Below are 18,735 nucleotides of genomic sequence, written 5' to 3'. Positions count from 1 at the left end.
CACACACACACACACACACACACACACACACACACACACACACACACACACACACACACACACACACACACACACACACACACACACACACACCAAGCAGCGGCCCACTCATCGCCAATCAAAAATAGAGAAACAGGACAATCAGAAATAGAAATGAAGAGGATGTATGAATAGACAAGGGAAGAGAAAATGAGTCACTGTGGGTTATCATAGTAGGCCAAACATGAGCGTTAAAGTGCTAATTTATTTGAAGGCACAATTTAAGAGTTTATATCATTTAAAAGCCACTAATAACAGTTTATGTTGCCTCTCCTCAAGAAGGTAAGAGCTTGAAAGGTTAATTTGGCTTGAGGTCAGCAGCATCACCCTGGAGGAGGATTTTTGACATCCTGGCTAAACAAATGTTGCTTGCCTCTTTATTCAATATTTTTGCCAAATTATTTTATTTTTTCGTTTTACCTGCAGTCCCTTCACCCAAAATGTTCCCAGAGTGTGACAAATAAAGAATTTCGGATTTACAGCTGAATCAGTTGATAATATGTTAATCAATTTAAGTTACTATTGTAAATCCAGTTTTAGTCTGGCCTGTCAGAAATGCAGGAAACGATAATAAAAGTTGCAGATTCAACACTCCAAATATATATTTTTTTAAAACAATGCGTCATTAACATCAGATGGAGAAGGCCAAAACAAGTTCCTCCTTTCTAACCGGTGACCGTAAATGTATCATCAACTAGTCTGTCACTGAACTATTAGCTGTAGCTAACCTTAGCAAGCGGAAGCGGCAGCTAACTAAGCTAATGCTAGCTCCGAGAGTTGTTTGAAATGCCGTCCGTGGCTGACTTTTTAATGTTTCAATTCCCCAAATGTTTTAACAAAAACCTGGAAACACAATATTAAATGCATTAACTTACATTTCTGGTACACCCCACGCTGCATATTACCGAGTAATACAGCCCCAGGAATACCACTTCAACAGGTGGAGAAATTCAAAGCTAGTTACGTCGCTAAGCAATCTTGGGGGAGGGGTTTGTGATCACGTGATTTACATATTTTCTCGATTTAAAGACTAAACTATTAATTACTAAAATAATAATAATCACCATAAGTGACCATAGTTACTTGGATTAATGAATATAAAAGATGCACGCCTATCAATTATTAATGATTAATTAGGTAAATAAAGCCATTTCTAAAAAGGGTACCTTATTAAAAAGCTGTAACAAATATAGTAAAAATCCTCAGAAAAGTATAAGAAGTACGGCTGAGAGGCACAAAGCCACCAGACCGGTACATTTTAAGCTCCATTATCCATTTGTAGGGGAAATACAGTTTATGCATTTTCGTTCTTTAGAAGACATAGCAGCTATTGTCGCTGTTTGTAGCCTAAAAGGACTGGAAATGGCTCTACGCGTGGAGTACATCCTGTCTTCCATTGTTGCTGCTTTCACTCTACCCTATAAAAGCCTGCCTGCACTCCAGGCTACAACAGCAAGGCAAATACACACAGCAGCACATTACACAGCCATACCTTCCCCTCCCTTTGTGCTCAGTAATTGCCACAATGCATCTTCTCGTCCAGCTAATTAAGTGAGTCTTTCCCATTGTCTCCCAATACTATCACCTCTTTACACAGCCAGAGTGAGAGAGAGAGGGAAAGAGAAAGACACAGCAAGGGATGGAAAGAGCAATCGGGTGGAAGAAATACAAAGGCAGGGATCCAAATAGAAAGACGATGAATGACAAAGGCATGTGTCTGTGTCCTAGTAAATGTTTACCTGTTGAAAAAGGTACAGTACCTGTGTTTGCCGGTGATCTGTAAACAACGCTTTTCTGCTGTCAGAGTAATTTCAGGAAATTCACGAAATGACCACATAAGTCCGGAAAAATCCCTGGCCATTAAAATGACCGAAATTGGAGTGCGTGAGTTATTTGGCTGAGTACCATGACAGGGAATGCACGTGTGAATGTATTTTGTTGTTTCTCAAATGTGTTACCTTCACTGTACAGAACGATGTATGTACAGACACTAAAGACAACCATGGTCCCATATTTACCAAAAGGTTGTATAATGTGAAAATGGACTTGAAAATGGACTTTATCAGTAGAAGGAGAAATCTTTTGCCCACATTTCACATTAACAATATTTACATTTTTTTAATATTTCATTGTTGTCAATGACAGAGAAAATGTAGATGTAGGCCTAATTTAAATAAAATGTATGAGGTAATTCAACCTTTTGGGAAAACGGCATTTATATTCTACATATTATTGTCTGACACCTACTTTCTTTATGCCCATTAAGACTTGTTTTCCAAATTCGAGAAAACAAGTCTTCATGTAGGATCACTGGTCTCTCTTATCCTACACACAATAAACAAGAACTATTATATGTAGCTACAAGAGAGCACAATAAATGAATGTAAATAAGATTATATATATATATATATGAACACTTCTGGAACAAGTCCAGGGGTGAGCCTCTGTGTTTGAACTAAAATGGCCCACGCCTTCCACATTAAAAAAGTAAAGACAAAGGAAATATTAATAGCTTCACTTTGAAGCTTTACTCTAGCTTCACTAAGAATGCATTTGGTTAAATAGAGCACTGAATTCCACTTTTATGTGTAATAACAGCTTTTTCATGTGGCTAAACAAGGTTTTTTAAACTCATATTGTCCCTGCCCACCGTGTGTAAAGAAAAATGTTCATCATCATTTTACAATTTACAATTTTGTTGAAGGAGAGCACTGAATTCCACTCTTGTGTAATATCACATCCTGCATTATGCTGTTGCACCAGTAAGGCTTCATGAGCTTCAAGCAGTCATGACTTTACGTCTGTGCACAAAGGACGATAGTGAACACAGGTGCTCTTGATTCCCCTTCTTTATATCCTCAGACGTCTTGTGTGGCTTACCAAGGAGTTTGAACAACTGAATTATTGGAGGACACAGACCAAAAAACTCATCTAAATTCCACTTCTCTTTAGAGTTGCTAGGAGAGTCCCCCCCTACAAAACACACACACAGACACACACTAGCTTCATGCTCAAGTCCACTTGCTGACCTCTCAGGCCAGACACTCTCTACCCAAACCCCCCCTCCCAAAAAAAAATCCCCTCCCAATCCTCAACCCCTCCTTGAACCTCTACAACACCCACCTCCCCCCCTCCCATACTGAAGACCTTTCCTTCCCACACTCAAGTTCCTGTCAAGGCCTTGACAGACAGACAGACAAGTAGGGTGACATCATGGTGCAGCGAGAGAGAGACAGAGGAAGGGGGCTGCCTGCCTGTCTGCCCTCAGCACCCACACAATACAGCAGGGCATCTGGCACTGGGGTGGTGGTGGGGGACTGGGTGGGGGTCTGGCAGGACAAAGCGTTTACATCCCCCTCCCTGGAATATGATTATAGTTTGTAAATGGTGGCTGAGATGTAAACGTGTGAGGAGAAGAAAGGGGTTGAGATGTGGTGGCGGGAGGGTGGGTGGACAACACAGTTATGGGTTTAACAGTGATGACACCAACAGATATATTAGTCCTAACATAGGAGGAGGACTTTGGGATGCTCTCATGTCTATATGGAAAGTATGCTCCAGTATTTGCGACAAACTCACATTAAAAGAACTGCAAAATGTAAAAGTAAACATTTCTGGTTCTGCAGTTTTTGTTAGATTTCTTCACAAAAAATCCCAAGAAATGATATTGAAACTTTTTGAAACGAGCAGGTTCATCGGTCATTTCTATGTATGTGTGTGAGTGTGTGTTTGTGTGTGAGAGTGTTTTGTCACTCACATCTTATTAATTTGCAGGACGAAACAATAGTGTCAACGGTGTCATAATTCTCTCCCTGCAGCGACCCCCTCCTCTGTCTCTGTCTGAGAGGCTGTCTACTCGCTGTGTGCATACAAGTGTCTGTGTGCATACATAAAATAAATGAGCTGTGCGTATGCATTGTGCGAGTCCACAGGCCCAGTGTATATATTAGAAATGTGACTTGACCCTGGCAGGCTGAAGCAGGGTTTCTGCGTCGCACTGGGCGTGGGAAAAAGGGGAGACCTCTTTTCACAGCTGCTTTGGCCGTTGCATTGAACCAATGGAGGCCCCCACCAACCCCAACCTGCCTCCGCCGCTAATGCCCCCCTCCCTCCCTCCATTGGTCCCCATTTCCCATTCACTCCGCAGCCTGCTCCCTTTCAGTGGACCCCCGTCCCCCCCTCCTGCGCTCTGTTCGTCACCCGGCTGCACCCCACCATCACAGCCACCACCAACCCTTTTTTTGCAGCCACCTCGCCTTTCAGCCAGTGAGCATTGAGATGCCAGAGGGCTTTAAGGAGGAAAAGATAAATATTGCATCTAAGTGACTTATGAGATAATGTGAGTAGCCCCAATGCAGAATAAGTCAAAAATATATGTGCTAATGAATGTTTGTACTGACGAAGCTCAACATCAAAATCAGATCTTATTTCTCACTCTTTTTCTTCACATCATGAGATCATTAGTTTCTTCTTTAAACTCTTTTTTTGTTCTTCAAATCCTATTTTTCTCACATTCTCTTTTCTATATCCTTCTCTGAGCACTTCTGCGATAGACTTTAATTTATGTTAACATACGCCACCACTCTACTCTCAGTGCCTGCCCCCCACACATTCCCCATCCAGTGTATTCATTTGAAGAGATTTATTTCCTATCAAGCTGCATAATGCAGAGGGTATAATTCAAATCAACTTTTAAGAACAGCCAAGCAGCGCAGTTTATGTATACAACATCTTGAAAGCCTAGTAAGAAGAAATTATAATTCCCAGCAAACAGCAGGGTGTTAAAAGCAGATTGGCAACTTTAAGAAGCCATGGGTGGGCAGTGGGTGTTTGGTTTTGCCATTAAAGATAACCTATTACTGATAAACCTCACAATCATCCTGTTTAAACACATAATGCAGGCTTCATTTGTTTCAGATACTCTTACTAATCTGACTGTATAACCATGGAACGGCAGGCTCAGAGTGGAATCATTAAACAAACACACCCACAAGCAATTTTAGAGAAACTTTAAAAGGTCACATAATGTGCAGAATAACTCCAGCAGATTCTCAGGAGCAGTCCTATCGTGCTGTCGAGCTACCCCGCTGATACGCCAGGCGTGTTGAGGAAATGTTGAGAAGCAGTGAGGGGGCAGCGACGGGGGAGGAGGGAGGGAGGTTGTAGCCGAGAACCTGAAAGGACTCCATCTCCCTTGGCCAACATGCCATGACGGTGTGGAGCAGCCGTCTGAATTGGTTTCTCTGGGGTGGTGGAGCTGGAGAGGTGATGGCAAGATGAGTCCGAAAGGGGATGGAAAGGGGTGGGGGGGTCATGGGGGAGGAGATACGGTACACTGAGGTGTGTTTGTGTGTTAGAGAGAGAGAGAGAGAGAGAGAGAGAGAGAGAGAGAGAGAGAGAGAGAGACTGGAATCTGAGGTACTGTAAAGGAGCGGGTTACTGGCTACCTCTCTTCAAGTCTTTCCATATACATGAGAGTGCTCGGCTGTGGAAGCAACACTTCTATGTGAGAAATCACACATCCTGCACTTCCTATATGAACTATTGTAAAAAAAAAATGCACATATCGTACATGGGTCCTGTAAGGGTAAAATGATGCTTGAATGCAGACCTGTGCGGGCTAGCTCTAAATTGCTGTTATGAATACAAAGAGGATGTGAGGAGTGTCACTTCTGGATTGATGTGTCTCTGCGTCAGATTTAGCCTGTAGCTACGCCTTCACTTCTGAAGCCCACGTCTAACCGAAGCTTGTTTGCATCGATTTATCTAGTTTGTGGATATGATATTGACTAAGTAGACCGGCAGCCCTTATCGAGTTGGAGCAAAGCGAAGGAGGTTTAAGAGGTGGTCGAACGCTATGGAGAAGGATAGCCACAGGCTGTGAAATCCTCTCTGATCTTCCCTTGTCTGATTCTCAAACGCAACTCTTTCTCTGGGGGGGGGGGGGGGGGGGGGCATGCTGATATAGAAATAGGCCAATGTCACAGAATGCTCATCTAACCCTGGAGGGAAATTAAATCACTTCTTCTGTTTCTCCCCAATGACGGACCTCAATCTCTGCGGATAAGGCTTCATCTCCCTCTGCTTCCCTATTCAACGCTCCCTCCATCACACCGGGTACTTTGTTCTCCGCAGGAGGTTGAACATGCACGAGCTGAGCATCATTCTCGGCCTTGATGGCCTGCTACAGCAGCTGTTAGAATAGCAAAGGTAATCTTTAGTCGTGTCACTCAACACTGAGAGGGAAGCGGAAAGTGAGTGAGTCACCTAGTTCTGGTTTCAGCCATTTATCATATTAAACATTATGCGCTGTTATAAAACACACTGTTTGGACGTTTGGACAACTAGTTAGCAGAGCTATGGCAACTGGGGCCTTACTTCAATTTTCATACTTTACAATCACTTGTTTTTTTATGTAATAGTGCAAACAGTCAAAGATCTGCTGCATAAAAACTATTTTAAAAACCACTTTCCCTCATAATAATCAGGAATTATACCAAAAAACAAAATGATATGGCTAATTCATATTTAAATTGACAAACTTAAACAAAACAGTTTGAATGTGTTCCATGCTCACAGAAAACTGCAGCAAAATGTACACGGATATTAAAGTGCCTCTTGAAACTATTTAGCAAACTTAAAACAGAGAAAGAGAGTTTTTGTTATCCCTGTAAGTGTGGAAGAGAGTACAAGGCCTGGACACAGAGCAGAGGAGAGGAAAGTAAGTACTTGGGAGGGGGGGGGGGTGTTCAGAGGGAGGAATTAGAGAAGTAAGGGACTTAGCCACCCTGGCAGTCTTTCCACATGAGTACACCTTGCGCACACATCAGGCCAAGGCCCCCATTCCTACCCATGTATCCTTAAAGGGATAAAAAGCATGGACAAAGGAATTAAAATATAGATTACACAAGAGGCCACCCTGCGTCTTATCTGCCAAAACCGAAGAATCTAACAAATTGGATCAGACGTTATAAAGCAGGGGGCAAGAGGCCGGCCGGTGAAAGGGTGAGGAAAGCACACAAGAAAGTGAACAAGTAAAGAATTAGAGGATCAATCTTTTGTGGGGAGATGATTAATAAAAACATAAGGACTTTGTAATGTATTGTGTGACTTTTTAAGATTGACTGTAATGATGTAAAAGTACTGTACTGAATAGTTCAAGTTCAAGTGTGTTTGTAGTGTGAGGTGCTTCACTGTCTCACCTGAGAGATGAAGTCTTGTTGTGACCTGCGACCTCTGACCTCAGAGCAGGAAGGGTGGTGTCTCTTCTGACCTTCAGGTTCAGACGCAGGCTGTCAGATGGGGAGTGTGTATATCTGTGTGACTGCACTCCTCTGAGTCCTGCAAAAAACATAAAGCATTAGGTTAAGAGAGGGTCTATTTCTGCAGCAGGTCACATGTCTTTCATTTCTAATACACTGTGTTCTTGATACTTCATGAATATCACTCTAAAAACAATTCGGCCACAATTGAAATACTTTATACGCATACATTGAGTTATGCTCAATTTTAAATCTACTTCTATCTTTAAATTGTAGTATTATTCGTACTTAAGTCATACCCCATATTCGCCGACGGTTAAATAAGAAAAGAAAAATCCAGGAAAAAAATATTTATTATACAAATTCTAGTTTACTTACTCATATTATGCAGAGTAATAGATTGTTAAAACTACAAAACATACATAAAAAAAAGTATACATGACACTGAAAAAGAAAACAGGAAATGCCAAACAGATAAGTCTAACGTAACCAATTAAGATAATTAAATTCCAACATAAAGACAGTGTCAATTGTAAAGAAAAGTGCAGCAGTGTTATGTTGGTGGACTTCTGTGTGGAAAGTTTCTTATATTCCTTCTTCAACTGTCAGCAGTAAATGCATGACAATAGCAATCTCCATGTGCGCGCACACACACACACACACACACACACACACACACACACACACACACACACACACACACACACACACACACACACACACACACACACACACACACACACACACAACACACACACACACACACACACACACAAAGTAACAAACAAACTTCACAAGCGATTACAAAAAAATACTCAAAGATTACATCCGCTGAAACCTGATGTCCTTTGCGGGTTTAAAGCCTCCACGTCAGCCTTTCAATTTTTTTCTCTTTGCCTTGCACGGGTCAGAGGCTGTTGCTAGGCTACCAAACCCAGAATTCATAAGTTCAGAGGAAAGGTTTTTATAGGCCATTTCAATTCAAGGTAAAATGATAATAGAAAATTGATAACGCTGTAATATATGGACTTTGGTGATATGGAATCAAATAGCCCATGCGCCATAAATAGTTTCAGATCTGAATCAAAGTGTAATGTTTGTGATAATAATAATAATAATAATATTGCTATTAATAATAATAACAACAATCATTATTATTATTATAATACCAGTCAAGTGTATACAGTTTGAATAATAAATGTAAAACATATTTTTTGAAGTAAAATGTAACACTCAAATAAATAAACCAAATGAAAATACATTTAAGGACGTATTGTTTTTCAAATTTAAATACGTAATTTAGAGAAGCAGATTTTACTAAAATACACACATACTCAATCACAGTCCTGCAGTGGGTTGAAAATCAAAAGGGATTTCACCTTATTTAAAAAGACAAATTCTATATTTGACAATATATCAAATCAGGTGCAGTAGGAGCCCGCTTGAACACATGTAAAGAAGCACATCCAAAGAAGCACATGTGCAACTGTACAAAAACATGTGCACAAACTCATACACACACGCATACACACACGCATAAACACAGCTCTGCAATCTAGTTGCCAGGTGTGACACACACAATATAACATCTATAGGATGGGGGCTTGGAAATGCACCGAGCTGTAAACCTAAAACAATGGCTCAGCTGCGCATTGGACAGAGTACAGGCAGGCTGCTTTGTTCCCACATTTCTGTCACAAACAACACTCACCCCTATGCAACAACCAAAACCAGGACATGAAAATATTCAACGTTATCAATACAGTGCAGAGAAAGAGAAGAGAAGGAAAAGAGAGAAGGGGGGGCACCCTGACATATCTACGCTTCAGCAGGAAAGGCTACAGACATGACAGGTTGGTTAGAAATGCACGGCATGCATGCATAAACACTCTCTGCTCTTCTCACCTCATTCTTCTACAACATTTTCAACGCTATTCTCTCCAGCCATGACCTTTTTTTATTTTATCTATTTATTTTTTTAATTCCTCCTTTGTTAAAGCACACATAAATCCAGGCTGGTGAAATAATTAAATTACTGATAGACGTTTAAATCACTGTGCAAGACAATGGGGAGTGCAATGCAGCCTTATGGCAGGTGTTGGTGGGCTAGACGTAGACTAGACTGGACTCCATCTGGTGTGGAGGGCCTCCTCCTGATGGTGGAGAGGGCCCAGACAGACACATATTAATGTGGGAAAACCAACGTCTAGCCTGCCTCTCAGACTGCATTTCAATCTCAAAGGGCCCTCCCCATCTCCTCCATTTATTACCCCTCAGCAATGCATTAATTTATACTGCAACTGGGCCAAAGCTGGGAGGGTGGAGCTGTTGGCGTGGCGGTTGGTGTAAGTTATAGCACAAAACGCCATTGTCAAATCAAATGGAACCATGCCGTATTATTAATGCTTTTGCTGAATATTGCAATTAACCCTCAAAAGGACAAAGGGGAAACGCATTTGCAAAATATATGGCAAATTCTGAACAAGGATATCCTTAAATCAGGTCTCTGCTGCATCAGAATTACTGCCGTTCACAGGCCATATGGGTAACTGAGACTATACAACTGTTAATTTTGTGTATTAAAAAAACAGGGGTCTCAATGGGACATGATAATTTACTGGTTCCTGTCACATTCAAATTGAGACACGGGTATCCTGACACTCCTGCAGTGTTTCCTTGATGAAAACATTAATTTGCAATGCCCTATTAACATCATAATTACAACAGGAAACAGATTAAGTTTGTAGCTTATTGTTACACATCACTCACAACATTGGGATATATTCAGTGTGGATTAACACATACAGCAGTATAGCATGTTGCCACAAAAGCCAGAGAAAGCATTTCCTTGTTCGGTTCATGCTAGCTCCTTCTCCACCTGCGCTGCTCTGTGACGCAGTAAGCTGGGGCCTAAGAAACACCATGCTCTGTGCTGCTACACACTCACAAATTCTCCACCATGCAGAACACTGCCACCACGCAGATCAGCTCTGTAGCTGTTAGCAGCTAACACAGGATTGGCTTGTTTAAAATTCAACAGGCTCCACTTCAGAGTGCAACCTATCACTCAGGCAGTGCTGGAACCAGACAGGAGCTCCTCTCTGACTCGGATGGAGTGAGGAAAGAAAAAAGAGGATGTGCAGCCCAAACAGCATTTTAAAACAGAAAGACCTTGTCATCCTCTAACACTTCCTCCAAAATCCCTGCTTGGCATGCTACTGTACTTCAGCAATCAAAATATATAAATTGGTGATATGTGTTAGTGTGTGTGTTAACATAGTACAATTCCCTGATCAGGTACGGATATTGTTGATGAGAGTGAATACATGTCAGCATCTAATTTGTGGGAATAAACTATATCTACAAAAAACTTTTTATCAGCAATTGTAGCCAAGCTAGCAATGCATTTCTTTAAAAAAGTGTACATTATGTTGCTCTGACATCCCGCAGGCCTCTTCCTTAGCAATGTGACACATTGTTCTCTGGTTTTGTGCATGAGACCTGAAAATTGCTGTTAATAAGCGCATCAATCAAGCTAAGTCCTGGGATATAAGATGATCCCGTTGACAAACCTGAATCCCAATATTGTCGTCCTCTCCACCTCATAACCTGTGACACATTACTTTGATGACCTACTCATTCTCCTGATCTTTGCTGTACCTGCTGTAAAGCACCACACATACTAAGCTCAGGGAATGCACCTGATAGAGGGATTATTTCTCCTGGCATCCATCAGTGGCACAGTAAATGCATCATAGCCTACAATCCTCTCTGGCATGTCGCAGTAAAGCTCCCCACATCAACTTTTTGGAGACAAATTAAACATGCATTTGCAGAGGCACAGCAGCTTGCTAACACAAACAAGTGCATTAGTGCTGATTGTTAAAACTATTTTTCCATGATACTACAAAGCTAGTCCAGCATGCAGCAATGAGATATGGGGGCTACTGGTGGAACACGTGACTCCCAGGATTCATCCAATCAGGTGCTTTCCCAGCTACAAACCGTGTTCATCTCCCCTCCTGGCTATCAGCATCCAACTAACTACACAAAAACACATCTAAAACATGCTAGTTTAACTGCTATTTTGTGACTAAATGTGTGTTCCGGTAAGAGCAACAGCAAAAGCACCGCTGCCGAATCGCCTTCCTCCTCCTCCTCAACCTCACTCTATGAATGGAGCATGTCTCCGGTTGCTAACTACTGTCACTCCATGCATCCCCCGCGAGAGAAATAAAAACGACATTAATCCGTTTGTGTATGGCTTCGTTCTCCTCCGCACCTCTTCACGTCCAGGGAAGCAGGAGGCGTTTCTCGGTGCAATGCACGGACGCTGCCGCGGGCTTCCAGTCTCTCCGTGAGGGCTGCATCCATCCATCCGCTCCGCCAGCAGCCCCCCCGCCATTGGTCCCGGTTCCGTCGTGATGAATGCAGAATTAGTTTGTACATTCGGTTCTCTAGCTTTATGATATTACATAACTCATACAGCTAGATAACCAAAGAGAAAAACTAACCCACGTCTCTTAAAGGAACCGCCGCCGCCGGAGCTGCTTGTGTTGTGGTCACATGGAGCCATTGCAACCCGCCTGTATGCCTCTTTCTCCCCCCTTCTCCCTCTTCTGCTGCTCTCCCGGTCGCTCTGTCTCTCTATCTCTAACACACACATTACTGCGCGCATGCACAAACAGGTTATTGGTACCCGGTTTTATTATTACGCGTAATGTTCGATTTGATTAAAAACGATGTCCCAGACTGCTTTGGGATAGCAAAGACTATGACCATAACCTACATCACCATCAGTTGTATAATTTTCAACAAACGTAAATCCTTCTCATGGTTACACTACAATCTCAGATACTAATTTCCATTATTTAAAACCATAGGTGATCTTCATCCACTACAAACCTGGAAAGCATCTGCAGGGTGAAGTCATCCAACTGCAGGAGGAGGGTGACATATTTTCCTGTCATCCATGAACATGCGTAACAGGAAAGGCTTCATGCCACTAATAACCTCAATATAGCGTACATTTTCCCACTAACTATACCATAGCATGTCCAGTTTGAGCTTTTGGGGATTATACACTCATACACCTCTTAGGAGACAGTGTTACTTCAACTGTCTCCATAAAATATCACACTATGGCCCTCACAAACAACCTTATTGTTGTTTTAAATGCCAGCTCACATCGACCCATTTCAGAGCATAGACCATCGTTTCCGCGTTGAGTGGATTAATCCACGAATTGTTAGAAAGCATGACAAACTATAAAGACATACAGTATATAGCTTACAGTAGAGGGGGATCCAGCTAAATGTCAACATGAACAAGTCCAGGCTGACTGAAAGTCACTGTACTATGGATTAGTTCATTACATGTTACATCTTGACAAACTTGCCTTTATTATTTTGCAATCACCAAATAATGCTCTATAAATATGCATCTTTAAAACAGCTCTACTGCTAAGCGTTTAAAATCAAAATTTAAATTCAGAAAAATACACATCGTATATAATAATGGTCAAACGAGAGGATAAAATACTTTTTCCACAAGTCTTAAGTTTAAACTACACTTTCCCTTCATTAAAACATGTTTTGAATGTTACTGAAGCTATCTATCTGAAAAAGCATACCTTGCATTTAGAATAACCACAGCATACTCACATATTCAGTCTATTTGAAACGGCAGTTTCGTCAATCGGACAGTCATGATGCTTCGTTATTAAATAATTTAAAAAATGATTTGAAAAATTCACAAGCGGCCGATATATTCTTCAACACTCGATCCGGGACGGGAGCATATCTCCCCAGCTCTGTTCAGCCGTAATGCTCCCTATTTGGCCATGTGGGATGCCGGCACTTGCGAGAAAACAAAGCACATTTTACGCAAAGCACCACCATCGGTGTATGAATATGAATCCTCATAGGAAGAATTGGGTAGTAACGTCCATTCTTAGCCGTCACAAACACTCCAGCATGGCCCGAGGAAGGGGAAATGAGAGTGAGGAGAGAACGCCTCGGCTATCGAAGTGTCAGAAGAGGGGCGCAGGAGGCGGAGGGCCGCCCGGGGGGCCCGGGGTCAGACTGCCAGGGGAGACGCGCGGTGTCCACAGAATTAGGCATGCTCATTGGCACACACTTGGGTGAGCAACAGAGCTATGGGGTGGACGTAAACGACAAGGGGAGGAAGCATAAGGTAGAAATTGGATAGTCTAGTTTCGCTAAAACGCGTTGACATTATGCTACAGGCTCCAGAATACTAATAAAGGTATTCACTATTGTTAGCAGAGATTATAATTGGATCTCGATATGGGGTCCTAGAAGCCCTCCAAAAATAAATTGAGTGGGCCTCAAGAGCATCCCAAAAAAGTGAGGAATAATTTAAAATATGATCCAATACATCCACTTAGAGAATGCATGGTGAATTCACAACCAAACGTGTGCAGTACACGCAGTAGCCATTTTCAAATTATCGAGACAACATTCATATATTGTCCTGAATAAAATATACAGAGTTCAACACTTGCAAAGTCACCTGACAGGCTTTGGGCAATACATGGCAAAAGTGGCCATGTTTAAGGTGTGGGCAATGTAGGCTATACCATCCGTCTCACAGCCTGTCTGTGTAAATAAGGACACCACGTTTGTTCCCATAAAAGAAACACTGAGCCAGCAGTGAGTCATAAGTACTGAGCAACCTGCAGGTTACAGGACAGAGCACTACAATGCTAAAGAATGACAGTTTGAATTACAATTTAATTTAAATTTGAAATTATAATACAAATCACCATCATTTTAGACGCCACTTTTATGTTTCAATGAGCAATTTCAGCTAGTCTGATGAACCAAATGCAAATAGCTGAAGCATTCCTCTCACTATCCATTTGGAACACATCCCAGACGTTGGTGCTATATTTCTAATGGGACTCCATGTGTTAGCGTATAGCCTTTGCCCTTTACCATTCTCAATGTAATAAAAACATATATTCAAAATTATCAATTTATTTAGAAACGTCAAGGGCACACAGTTCACTTCTAAATGCTATATAATGATAATTGTATATATTTTAATGGTAATTGCAGTCTTTGATGTTTGTGTTTGACCTGTGTTTTAATTTGAATATTAATAAGACAGTTTTCTTTAGGCCTGCTCCTATGCGAATTATTTCAGGAAAGATACAGGGACATTTTGGGAAATTATCATGGATTCTTCAAGCTGCATGTTTTCTTCACTTATTTGGTAAATATTTTTCATATTTTCGAAAAAATAACAACATTCTCATTAATCATTATTTGGTAATTAATTTTGGTAAGTAATATTTAATAATTTTTTAAGAAGAATTTATTTATTTTTTATTATCTCAACTTCCATTTAAACAGCCTGACAATAACTTTGTAGGTATTAACCATTTTTGGTTTTGTACAAAACACGGGTTGGATTAAGTGGAAATAATAATTATTCGAAACAAATATGTTTAAATTAAGTGAATAATTAAAAATATGAGCACATTTTAAAGATCAAAAGTCAAAGAGTTTGTGTGTGTGTGTGTGTGTGTGTGTGTGTGTGTGTGTGTGTGTGTGTGTGTGTGTGTGTGTGTGTGTGTGTGTGTGTGTTTGTGTGTGTGTGTGTGTGTGTGTGTGTGTGTGTGTACTACTTTGCTCTGCCTTGATTTTACTGTACATTAGCCTGATTGACTCTCAGCTCCGCCTTTCATCAGCCTCACGTGAATTCATGTGCACACGCCCCCTGACTGCGTCACTTCCGGTCACAGGCTAGGCCCACGGCACAGTGCAGTGACGACGAGCTCAACATTCCATTCTATTAAATTATAATATATTCCGTTCTATTGTATCCCATTATTTTCCATTACATTCTATTCCATTCCATTCTATTCCATTGTATTCTATTGCAGTCTATGCACATCTTGCTTGCCCAGATTTGTATTAGAAAAAAAAAAAATGTAACGTCGTTGTGTGTAAAAGAAAGGATATATTTTTATTTCGATTTTTGTTTCTGCCCTGAGCACAACCTCAAAATTAAATCTGAAAGAAGAAAAAAAAGATGCAAAGCAGTGTCTCAAATATGTTCGGTAAAAAAGGCTTGAATTAAAATGTTTTAGGGCGTTGTATTAAAGAAAACTATAGAGTGGAGTTCAGCAACTCTAAGTTAAAAGTACAGTCTCTGTCCTTGGTGCTGAAACGAATGTAATAAATTCACGGCGCTGTTTAAAAATGGAAGGGTGAAAAGAAAAACACTTAAACAATTTGAGTCTGTTCAGGCAAGGTTAAACCTATTTGGTGTTTAATGAAATGTAAGAAAATGTATTTAGAAATTAAAGTTACCTTATTAAAACGTATAATAATGGTCATATTCTGATGCGAGTCACACCTTAGCATTCAACTGAACAGTTCGTGTACATTGATACATTTCCGTTTTAGCTCTTTTTAAATTAAATAATTAAATAAATGAGACCAAGAAGTATGGTCTAAATCTGCTAATCATAAGAAATCAAATCTATTTTTATTTAATTTTAGACCAGAAGAGTACACTCGATTTGAAATAAAATATTATATCTAAATATTATACTTTTTTTGGGCGAATTTTATGTCTGATGATATAAGTTGGAATGTTAATATAAGATGCTTAAATATATTATTGATCTTCATAGGCAAACTGTGTGTACTGTCTTATCATTTCAATTAAATCTCGTTTATTAGAATGAATATAGCACGACTGTTACATTTTTTATTTGGCCAGTGAAATTATGTGTTCAAAATGATATATATATAGGGGGCTAATAGCTTAGTTCTGTCAATTCAGTGTACAACAGTGTACCTGTTGCACTGTAAAGAAAGAAAGAAAGAAAGAAAGAAAGAGTGACATTTAATATTTTTTTTAATGTTATATTAATTTGATGGATTTATTTTGCCTATAGGTTTAAAGACTACTTAAACATCTTAAGATAAAAAAGAATACCATTATTTACCTGATTGAAACCTGATATTAAGTAAATATCAGGTATTTTAACTTGAATTATTATGACTTAACCATTCATTTTGCTTTGCTAGTTTTGTGGGAAGAAATACCTCTTCCCTTGAAAATATCAACCCTGTAAAAAAATTCTACGTTTTTTTTCTTACTCTCTTTAAAGGGGTTTGACGTACTAAACTTTAACACTACACATTAAACACCTGAAACCGAATAAAAATGTGTGTTCCAAGAATATAATGCCTCTCTATTGTACTCAACTGCAAAGGCCTGATTCATAAATTTCACACTGTAGCTCCGGAGAAGATTTTCCCACAAACAAGTGACCCAAAAAAAAAAAAAGAAAGAAAGAAAGAAGAAGAAGAAAACGCCCAAAAGAAAGAAAGAAAAAAAGTCAACATCAAGTTCAACAACGTGCTGGTGCTCATTAGCATCACAATGCTGTCTGGGAGCACACAAGTCTTCTTAACAAGAGGCTCTGGCGTCAAGTCCCTCCACCTCCCAGCCAAGGGGACATTTTCCCAGGCTCTGCTAACAATCACACAACTGTTTGCTTTATAAACGCCAGCTCAGGGGCCACTCAGCCCCCTCATCACCGCTCAATGGAGGCTCCCGCTAATATGGGATGGAGCAGCCTGCTGCCACTCACCACTCCAGGCTGCACTATTTATCAAAGTGCAGTTTACGGTTTTATCATAATGTCAATGAAATGTCATATTGTTAAACATTATTTTGGGTTATTATTGACTTATTTCGATAATTATAATTTAACATTGGTATAACATTTGGTCACTTGCCAATCATCCACATATCTCATAGCCTCAAGGTTAAACATCCACACATAAAACATTCAGAAATCATACTCACAAGGCACGAACTTTGAATAAATCCCGCAACTCCGGTTCAAGTCCATTCTGTATTTTTGACGCAAGTTTCTATCACCTCTCAGCTGTAACCAAACCATAACAGCCAGGATTCCAGAGAAACTCAAACGCTGCATTCAATGTAAACCTTCAGAAAGGATTTTGTTATTTAAACACTGGCATTACTTTTAATTCAGTAACCAGACACCAGCCGAGGCCGAGGCGATACTGCTGCCAGCATCCTCTCCGCATCCCAACATCTCCTCACAGCCTCGGATGACAGTGTGCGCGGAGCTGCTGCGTCGCAGGTCCCCTCCTCTCTCTCCCCCCCCCCTCTCTCTCTCTCTCTCTCTACCTCTCTCTACCTCTCTCTACCTCTCTCTACCTCTCTCTCTCTCTCACACACACACACACACACACACACACACACACACACACACACACACACACACACACACACACACACACACACACACACACACACACACACACACACACACACACACACACACACACACACACACACACACACACACACAAACTGCTAAGGACGACGTGCACAGAAACTCAAACGCATTTTGCACCGCTTATGCATTGACCATTGTAAACTGGTGTCCATTGTTCTGTTTGAATGACGGGTCTCCCTCTTCAGTGGCACCCGGCATGGTTTTGGAAGCATTTGATAGGCGTGCAGCTTGCGGCTGCAGCGTCTGTGGCAGCACGTCGGTGCATGAAGGGGGGGAGACTCCACTGAGGACTTTTAGCAGACTGATACGACAGAACCTAATTTTGGATTGTATGGGGGTAGGCAGGAATGCATGAAAAAGGTTTTACATCGATGCCACGTGATGTAAAAGCAGATCACATCAGCTCAGTAGAGGGTGTGATCCCAAATGTATAGAAGTACCTCCACTTTTTTATCATCAGCACACTCCATTCTCGCCCTGTCCCCGAGCTGCACATCCTGAAGGCACCGGACAGAGTCCGTTTTTGGCAAGAGAAGCAGGCAATGATCTCCAAACCTGCACCTTGCTTGACTGAAACACCTGAGTCAACAGCTTACAGGAATACCGAGCCAATACGAGCCTTAACCCAGTATAAACGACTGGTTTAAACGGAGTGATGTCCTTACGTTTCTTGGCAGGCTGCAGGAAAAATGCGTAAAAGAGAAACGATTTGCCAGAGATGGGCACGATCAAAGCGCAGCAGCAGCGGAGTGTGTGGTGCTGTTGCCGCAGCAGCGCCAGGAGAAGCAGATGCTTTCCCGGACTCCTGCGGGTCACGTTGCTTTTACGTGGAGCGACGTTTCCTTCCTTTCTGTGCGTAAGGGAGCGCCTGGTGGACATTCATGTGCCACATGCTAATCATAAGCAGGGTAAAACTAGTGAATTAAGCCAGTGAAACTAATAGTTAGACTCAACACTGCGTGCAACTAATCTAGCCCTTGAAATTAAAGTAATTTTTACGCGATGACGTCAGTGTCATGGATATGTTATTCCAAAGGTTATCCAATGCGCCTGTATGAGGGGTCCACGGTGGAGGATCGTTTGTGGGGTCTTAACAAGGCTGATTTGTGTTATAGG

At 41.1% G+C, this 18,735-nt stretch overlaps 1 long non-coding RNA gene across 1 annotated transcript in view; it reads right to left on the bottom strand.

The window, feature by feature from the left end:
- LOC307038366 overlaps positions 1–17,421 on the bottom strand; it is a 35,611-nt gene extending 18,190 nt beyond the window's left edge. Inside the window, exons 1-2 of the long non-coding RNA XR_013807980.1 lie at positions 17,157–17,421; positions 7,242–7,380 (exon numbers count right to left, since the gene is read on the bottom strand). This is a non-coding gene — a long non-coding RNA (uncharacterized lncRNA). The remainder of the gene's footprint in view (positions 1–7,241; positions 7,381–17,156) is intronic.
- Positions 17,422–18,735: the final 1,314 nt, after the last annotated feature.

This window comes from Notothenia rossii (genome assembly GCF_949606895.1).
Source record: "Notothenia rossii genome assembly, chromosome: 1".
NCBI classification, from domain to species: Eukaryota; Metazoa; Chordata; class Actinopteri; order Perciformes; family Nototheniidae; genus Notothenia; species Notothenia rossii.
This window is presented reverse-complemented; position numbering and strand designations above follow the sequence as displayed.